The sequence below is a fragment of the Dermacentor albipictus genome, chromosome 1 (assembly GCF_038994185.2).
Source record: "Dermacentor albipictus isolate Rhodes 1998 colony chromosome 1, USDA_Dalb.pri_finalv2, whole genome shotgun sequence".
Taxonomy (NCBI): domain Eukaryota; kingdom Metazoa; phylum Arthropoda; class Arachnida; order Ixodida; family Ixodidae; genus Dermacentor; species Dermacentor albipictus.
The window spans coordinates 241722965-241731582 of record NC_091821.1 but is presented as its reverse complement, the minus strand read 5'-3'; positions in this window follow the sequence as shown (position 1 = coordinate 241731582).

Below are 8618 nucleotides of genomic sequence, written 5' to 3'. Positions count from 1 at the left end.
GCACGTAAAACCCCATATATTATTATTATTATTATTGCTGATGGCATTGCGCTTTTCTTTCACTGCTTATGTACATCTTGTTTCCGATACCAAAGTTTCTTCTCACTGATTTCATTCCGCCCAATTATTTACTGTTTCCTCAATCTTTCCGCACCTATTTGATGTCCTGATGTCTCTCCGACTTAAGTTGCGACCACCGAAATCAGTCTAGTTACGGTCTCAATTTATTCCTATTGCTATTTTCATATTCCTGTTCTAAAGCCGCGAGTAGTAGCTTGAATGCATTTGCTTTTCACTTCACCGATTCCATGTTAGCCTGTTGCCTCTTGACCAATTTTACTCTTTCTCTTTTCAAATTGAGAGCAGTCCTTGACCTCACTAACCCATGACTGCCCTTTACCGTACTTAATACTTATGAATCCTGCAAAAGGCTGGTGTCCACAAAGTAAAGCGATTTCTTGTTACCCTACAAGTGCTTTTCCAGGTCCTTTATGTTAGTGCGCTTTAAGAAGGTATTCATTATTCGGAGTTGATTCTGTTATGCAAATTCTACCTACATATCTCCTCTACCTTCGATGTGCCGTAGTTGACATAACTGCCTCTTCCCCAGCCTGCTTTTTCCCCACTTCCACTAGAACTCGCCCATGACTATAGTATATAGAGTTTTCACCTTACTGCTAATTCAACGTCCTCGTAGAAACGTGCTATTTCTTTATCATGACTGGACATTGGAGCATATGCTCGTACTACCTTTCATCCTATTTAGTTGTATTACGACTGCTACCCTTTCTATATGCCGCAAAATTCATCAATATTGCCCGCTATGTCCTTGTGAATTATAAATCCTACCCCGTATTCACTCACGTAGAATACCTCTGCAGCAGGAGACGTGCCCATTAGTCAGTTCTGCCTATGCCTCACCAGTTCTAACCCCACATCCCAGGCAACACCCGATAATTCATTAAAAAAAAAAAAACTCAGTGCCCTTTCACTGTGTGAAGAAAGATGACCAGCGAAGCTGTGTATGTGGGCCCCTTAATGGCGAACTGCACTTCCGCCGCGGGTCGGCCCGGTATTGCATTTTGTGGATCGGTGCACGTATGGGAAGTACTTAACGCCTGCTTCACCTCCATCGCAGATCGGCCCGGCATTGCACTATCTTCTGGATCGGGCCACAAATGGAGAACGCTTAACGCCCGCTTCACCTCCGCCGCGGGTCGGCCCGGTATTGCACTATCTTCGAGATCGGCCCACGTATGAGGAGTTGTGTCTACACACGAACACGATCCGGGGGGAACTAGCCCTTAACAGCTTCGCTGTAAAAATTCAATTATGGGTGTTACCTGCAAAAACCCCGATCTGATTATGAGGAACACCGTAGTGGGAGACTCCGTAAATTTTGACCACCTGGGGTTCTTTAACGTGCGCCTAAGTCTAAGTACACGGGTGTTCTTGCATTTCGCCCCCATCGAAAAATCATTCATTAAAGAGACCTGCTAAGACACTCAGAGGGTTCGCGTGCTAAACAGTGCAAAGTTCAGTTTCCAGTGGCGGCCTGTCCGGATCTAGAGGTCCTTAGAGCTCTCTGCTACGTCGCATGTTCGTCAGATGCTCCGCAGCTGCTGGAGACTCGAGGCCAGGGTTTATTAGCAAGTCATGTAGGAGGTAGTGGCGAAATACTGCACCAGGGAGGGCCATAGCCACATCCTACTCTGGTGAGGGAGTGTCTTGAAGAAACTCGGCGTCTTTCCAATTTGGTTTCACTTGGACCACGAAGTAAGATAGACAGGTGAGCCAACTTGCCTATCTAGCAATGCATTTGCTTCGGGCAACTAGTGTCCAAGAAATAACACGCACTCAACGTGCTCTCAGTCTGCACTTGCCCCTCGCTTTTCCTTCACTTCTGGAGGCGCTTTCTTTTCGCTCTTCCCTGGGTGCGGGTAATAAAATGTTACGCCGCCTTGCAGTCAATGTCACGAATTACTCACGTCGAAAACCGCATAAGCAGCAAAACATTAGTCAGGCACACCGAGCTTTCTTGCCCGTGTCGCGATGTTACTGCGGCACACTATTCGCTTGCAAATGCCACTGGAAAAGTCGCGACTACGGATGCTACCCACGCAAAGGCGAAATGCGAACAATAAAATCGAAATTGTAGCAGGGCGCGTGCAGGGGAGTGAAGGAAAGAAAGCAGCTAAGTATTAGCCGTAAAAGGTACCGGACGACAGCCGATGCATTAAAATCAAAATGAAGTGCTTTCTGCTTGGATGATTCTTTGAGATGCACCGGTGTTGCTGTTACTCATGACACAAATGCGCAATAAAACTAATCTGGCTTGAGTCCAGGCGTGTATTCCGTGCACGGAGCAATTTGTAGATGGTGGAGAAATAAGATGATGGTATTCTTTGAGAACAGTTTTCGTGTTTTTGGATATCTAGGACTTATTTTAAGCACAAATTATAAAAAAGCTGCTAACAATATCGCCCCATTTACTAGAAAAATTCTAGCGCGTAATCTTAGCGCCTTTCTTTTTTTTTTTTTTTTCACGAAGGCGCTGTACTTCTTAAGCAATGGGGATATAAATTGTTTTGCGGGAATGTGTTCCACCGAGTTCTGCGCGCTCGAATGGTGGCGGAAATATGCGCGATGCGGCAGCGAGCAAGCACATAAGAGCATTTAGCGTATCATAGTCGCAAGTGCGCGCGCTAAGTTGCAATATTCGCGAGCTACTGATCGAGCATACAGCAGACTTATCCTAGTCACGAGACAAGTCGCCGCAGCTGGCGGCTGCCGAGACCACCCCAGATACCTCAAGGCCGGTATTTTGTAGGGATGCCTCTTCCGATTCTATGCTTTTTCAGGCTTTTCGTGCTCGGCCAGAGGTCAGAGCGACGGTCTGCCCACATTATCAACGGGATCAGGCGGCCGTGGGTGGTGGATAAGACTAACATATAAGGCTTCGCTACAAAATAGCGGCAGATGAGGGGAATTAAATCCAGCACCCTCTATGATCCTCGTCACGAAATCACGCTCGCGCTGGACCCTACATGGAACGAATTATCAGGCGAGGCGGCACTCCTATATTTTACTCCATGGCCTAGACTGGTAACCCAACCAACCCTCAGCAACACATATATATATATATATTTTTTTTTTTCCGTTTCAGGCGCCACTCCAAAACTGAATATGTAGTGGCCTGGATGAGGAACTGAACTTCAGACCATGAGCTTAGAAAACCGATAACATACCTCTACACTACGCACGCCCACACCATCTGACTCTTAATATCGAGCAAATACATTTAATGCGAGTTGGTCCCGAGAAGTTGTGAACCTGCAAATCTGAGTCATTGGACGGAGTGATCTTGTTATTCTGCAAGATTTGGTGCGTCTGAGCCCACCTGCGAGTCTAAGTCAGTGATGCCGTGTACCTGAGCCAGTCCGAGGAAGTACGAATCCGTGAGCCTGAGTACAACGGAAAAGACGCTTAAAAATTTTGTACTTAAAAGCAAGCAGACACAGCTGGTAACATGTGCCGATCTCTTGTTTCTTGACCCTTTTTGCAGCAATCCCGTGGGCGCTGCCATGTTTGATCCCGTGGCGACACATCCATTTCTTGTCTCAACTGCCTCCGTTGCAGCTTAGCAAACCTGTTTCAGGAGATATCGTAGACGGTGACTGGGTGGACGACACGGAGCTTTGGCCAGTTTCAGAGAATAACATGCAAAAGCGCTTCGGAAGCGATGTCCAAGGGAGCTGGGCAGCGCATATGGTGCTTGCCTTTTTTAAAAGCAAGGCTAAATATGCAATACAAGCTACCCAAACTCTCCGCTCATGAATCGGGGTTAGTGCGTTTTGCTCTTCGTTCTTTATTTGGCAAATTTGTTGAAGAAGTGGGTTGTCAAATTTGTGACCCAGTAAATTTCCTTGGGGCAGTCACTGATTATTTATGCCTAATCACTCGCGGGTGTGCTCAGTTCCGAGAGATTTGTTCTTGCTGTGCGCATGGCTTGAAACATAGCTGTTTTGTACATTGTAATACCTTGTAGCAAACATTTATTATCGCTAGTAACTCGCTTACTCTTGTGGATCGTCGCAAAACATTCATCTTCGACCATTCATGCGCTTTCAGTCTAGTTTGTCATTCATTGTGCATGTATGCTGCGAATATATTCAAGTGTGCTGTCATTCACTTATTGACACGTTGGTTATAGATTGGACGTAAGATTTCGCACCAGTTGGAGTAGATGTGTAGATACTGTACGGGAAACGCACTATGACAGGAAGCGGTGCTACTCCTTTTGTTATTATTTAATGAGCTGTACTCACTCTTGTCAACGTTCCAGGGCTGAAGCACTTTCTTTGAAGGTTAACGATACAACGCTGGTGGATGAGCACATTTCTGTATCCTTGAAGAAAGCCGTACATCTCAAAGCGCTGGTAACACATACGGGCAGCTGCATCAACAGTCCACGAACTTAGCTACAGAGATTGATTTCATTTTTTAATATACCAGTCACTATTTTTGGAGCCAACTACTGCACACGTCTTCAATCCACGATTCAATCTGGCATGATTGGAGCACAGTGTGTTAGCAAAAGCGCAGTTGCATTTCCGACAGCTGATCGAACAGAAGCAACATGGAAGCAGTAATGGTATCGTACTAGTTGTGCGCTTTCGCCGAGGCGACGTGTTGCCAAAAGGAACATCTCGTTTCTCTAGAACAAACTGCTCCATTATATGGGTCAATATGGCCCCCTTTTTCTGTAGTTACGGTAGAATCCCTCAAACAGGATGCTTCTTTAATTCAAGAGGCCAGCACCAGCCATGGTGTTGACTTGGACACTGTGTAGCTGTGAAGTCATGGTTAACTAGCATAACAAGTGTGCAAGGACACATTATAATTGTCTCCATGACACTTGGTTCGATCCTTAGTTGTATAGTGCACTCTTTTGCCATTAGTTGTGTGTAATTATCAAACTGTTCGGTGTTGCTGATTAGCCTTCAAGCTTCTAGCTCCGTCTTTTTCGGCTGCTGACACAGCAAAAGATAAAATCGTAAAAATCACCTATATCTATAGAGAACTCGCAGTTTCTTTGCTTCACAGCAGATGAGAATACACATTTTCTGCAAAGCCAAGAAAATGAGTATTCCATTGGCTAAACGTGCTTAATTAACCATGATCGTAAGCACATTTAATAACTACATCGGACTAGCTGCCTATTTTTTAACTGCAGTCTACTCTGCACTGCCCTCGAGGCTGGGGTATCTGCCATGTCTAAAATTCCGAAAAGCTACTTTACTCTGCTTAATGTAATGTTGGATTTGATGACATTCCTGGTGTTGTAGGCATCTGGCAACAGAAAGAGCTGTTCAAATGCCCCAGTTGTCAAATTTCCAAGTACCTGGTCCTTTCACAATTCTCCAAAGGTAGAGTTGCAAAGCAGCACGACAGTACAATGAAACATTTAAAAAAAAAAAAGTCTGGTTTTTACAACACCTGCATACGCAAACACGGACCCAAAAACAAGGCTTGCACAATGCATTCCATGTGAGCGGCAGGACATCCAAAAACAGCAGTCGTAAAGTGTCCACTGCACCCATCCCCGAGTACACTGATGCACTCAATGCTCACGAAGTGCCTCGGACAATAAACATGGCAGAATGAGCATAAAGGGTGACGGACATTCTACGACACATTTCCGCTTTCAGGCATTTTCAGTAGACTGTGCCCAAGACGTAATTTCCTTTCGCAGTAGTATATGCATGCCTACATGAAAACTGAACTCAAGTATAGGTGTATGAATTGGGTCATGCTCATCGAAAGGTTGAGCAGATGTGCTCACAAACGCCATAAATGCCGTTATCCTAGTGACACCTAACCCACCACGACGGATCAGTGGCTATACAGGGTGCCTTTTCTTTTTAAACACAGATTTTTTTTTTTTTTTTTTTAGTAAAGAGGCTATAAGTGCAGCAGACGTGGCGTTCTTACGGGCAAGTTTCTCGATGAGGCGAACAACCTTTGCTGCTGATAACGTGAGCTTCAGAAGACTAATCAAAAAAATTTATTAACCAAGTTCTTTTTTTGGTGCCTTAGGAACAGTAGTTTAAATCACAATTTTGAAGGCAGTCGCATTTTAATGAACCCTCATATTTTTTAAATCTTGAAAGCCGCACCTAATTTGACATATTTATAGAATTTTGATGGCAAATCCAGGTAATAGCGAAAAACTGAGTGCTGTGGGAGCACTGAAAAGGCGGCCCAGCTATCATATCAGACCAAAACACACCCTGATGACACACATGAGGAAGCTTGAAACCGAACGTCTCCGCCAGTCGCTGCAGCTACTCATACAGCACGCTTCGCCTGGCAATCACGTGGGGCTGTGTGCCAGGTCAGGATTTGTCATGGCATGCTATCGTTCAACCTTCCCTTCACACTTCTTGAAGGGGTGTTGCCTTGCAACACGCAGCAAGACACGCTGTCTCGATACTGCCTCAATTAAGTTTTGGAATTTGGTGGTTAACATTCAGAATTAGGTGAAATTTTCAAGATTTTTAAGAGATGGGTGTGCATGAAGATGTCACTGCCTCTAAATCTACCATTCAGATAACTGCCTTCAAGGCATTAATAAATAAATTAATTTTTGTTAATCAGACTTCTGAAGCTCACATTATTAGCGGCAAAGTATGTTCACTTTACCTAGGAACTAATCTTCAAGGACGCCTGTTAGCTGCGCTCATTCTTAAAAAATACAAATTTGTATAGACAAGAAAAAAAAAGACCCTCGTTGTATACAGGGGTGCTGGAAATTTCTCGACCCAACCTATTTCAATAAAACTGTATATTTATTAATTTCTGTAAAAATGACATCCTTTCATGTGTGCAATCTTCAAATGTCTGAATAATAATTTATAATTTTTTCCAAGCAGTTGTTCCAGCCATGTCAGAGGTGAATGCAGACTTTTCATGTTTTGAACAGCAGTCTGTCATAAACACACTCGTCCTCCAGACGAGAATGCCGAAGGACATGTGGCCAAAAGGTCATGTGAAAGATGTCCACTGAATGCATTGGACAAATCCTTAGGATATCCATGTCTCAGCAGTGGATGCCCACAGGACATCCATAGGATGTCATTGTTGTCACATGGGGACCTACTCAAGCGTCCACCAAGATAATCTAAATATGAAAGGCAAGCGCAATGCAGCGATAATGAAAGTACTTTGGAGTTACAATAAATACAAGGTGGTGCGAAGAATTTGCAAAAATGTAATGGTTCCAGCACTAATGTTAACAAATGCAATTCTATGCTCTAAATCAATAATCTTCTCGGGGTTGAAGATTAACCAGAGGGCAGTGGGCCAAATGGCTTTGGAGGCTCTTGGTAAAGCCACAAATGAGGCAGTACAAGGTGACATGGTTTCGGCTTCTTTTGAAACCAGAGAAGAGCAAAGCAAGATTAACTAGTTTTGAAGACTAAGGAACATGGATGAAAAGAAATGGCTAGCTAAAGTGCACAAATATCAACTCCTCAAAAGTGTACATATAGAATGGAGGAAGAGGTCAAGAAAGTTGGCAACCGAGTACAGGGCAATTGAACGTGCGAAATGTGAGAGAAACAGAGACAGTAAGTTTGATGTCAAGGACAGAAGTAAACGAGACCATGGAGATTTACAAATACATGTACTGCAAGAAAGAAATCAGGAGGGAAAAATCTGTACAACAATGCAAAGAGGAGTGCCTTGCTATTTGAGGCCCGCGCTGGCTGCCTGAGGGCAGAAACATACCAGAGCAAATGCGCTTCACAGGAGGAGGCATGTGTGGGCTACAAAAAAAAAAAAAGCCCAGAAATAACTCGGTATATTCTAATGGAATGTCAAAATATTCACCCAGCAAGACCCGCCTTAAACGTCGACCTTCATTAAGTTCCAAGATTCAATATGGATGGAGGCATTAACCATGGTCAGCAGATGAGATAAGCAAGCGACGTTTAAAGTATTGGTGAAAAAAACGCAGGGATGAGATTGAAGTCACTAAAGGTATAGGTAACTGTGCAATATAGAGATAAAGGCTTTAGTGAAAAAATAAATGACCAAGGAGAGATGGGCAACATGGTAGGCTGCAGGAGGTGCAGAAAAACCTGGTTAGCTCAAGCAGGCTAAGGGACTATTAGTGCTCGTGCATTTCAAAGAGGCCACCAAGAGCAGTGAGTTCCTGCAGTCCCCAATAAACAGCACTTAACCTTCACATGTTCATGTTTCAGTGCGTGTTACGTTGTTCTCGAAGAGCGATGTTAGTTTACTTTTTCGTGTAATAATTACACTGTGATGATTCAAGTTTACTTCGGTATCAGTTACTGGTTCAAAGCGTCCTCAAACTACAGGCGTCTAGAACTGCAGCAGGAGAGGATAGTACGTAGGAGAGGAAAAATCTGGCGTGAAACAGGACTGTCAGCAGCTCTCGTTCTGATATGCCAGCAGGCATTCTGTGCACCGTCTGGGCCATACTGGTGCAAATGCAAAGGCCTGCATGGTGATGAGGCAGGTCAGCATTAAACTATATTCTCTTTTCTCCTTTTTCCCTCAAGGTAATCAAGCAGAAAGGCCACGGCCTT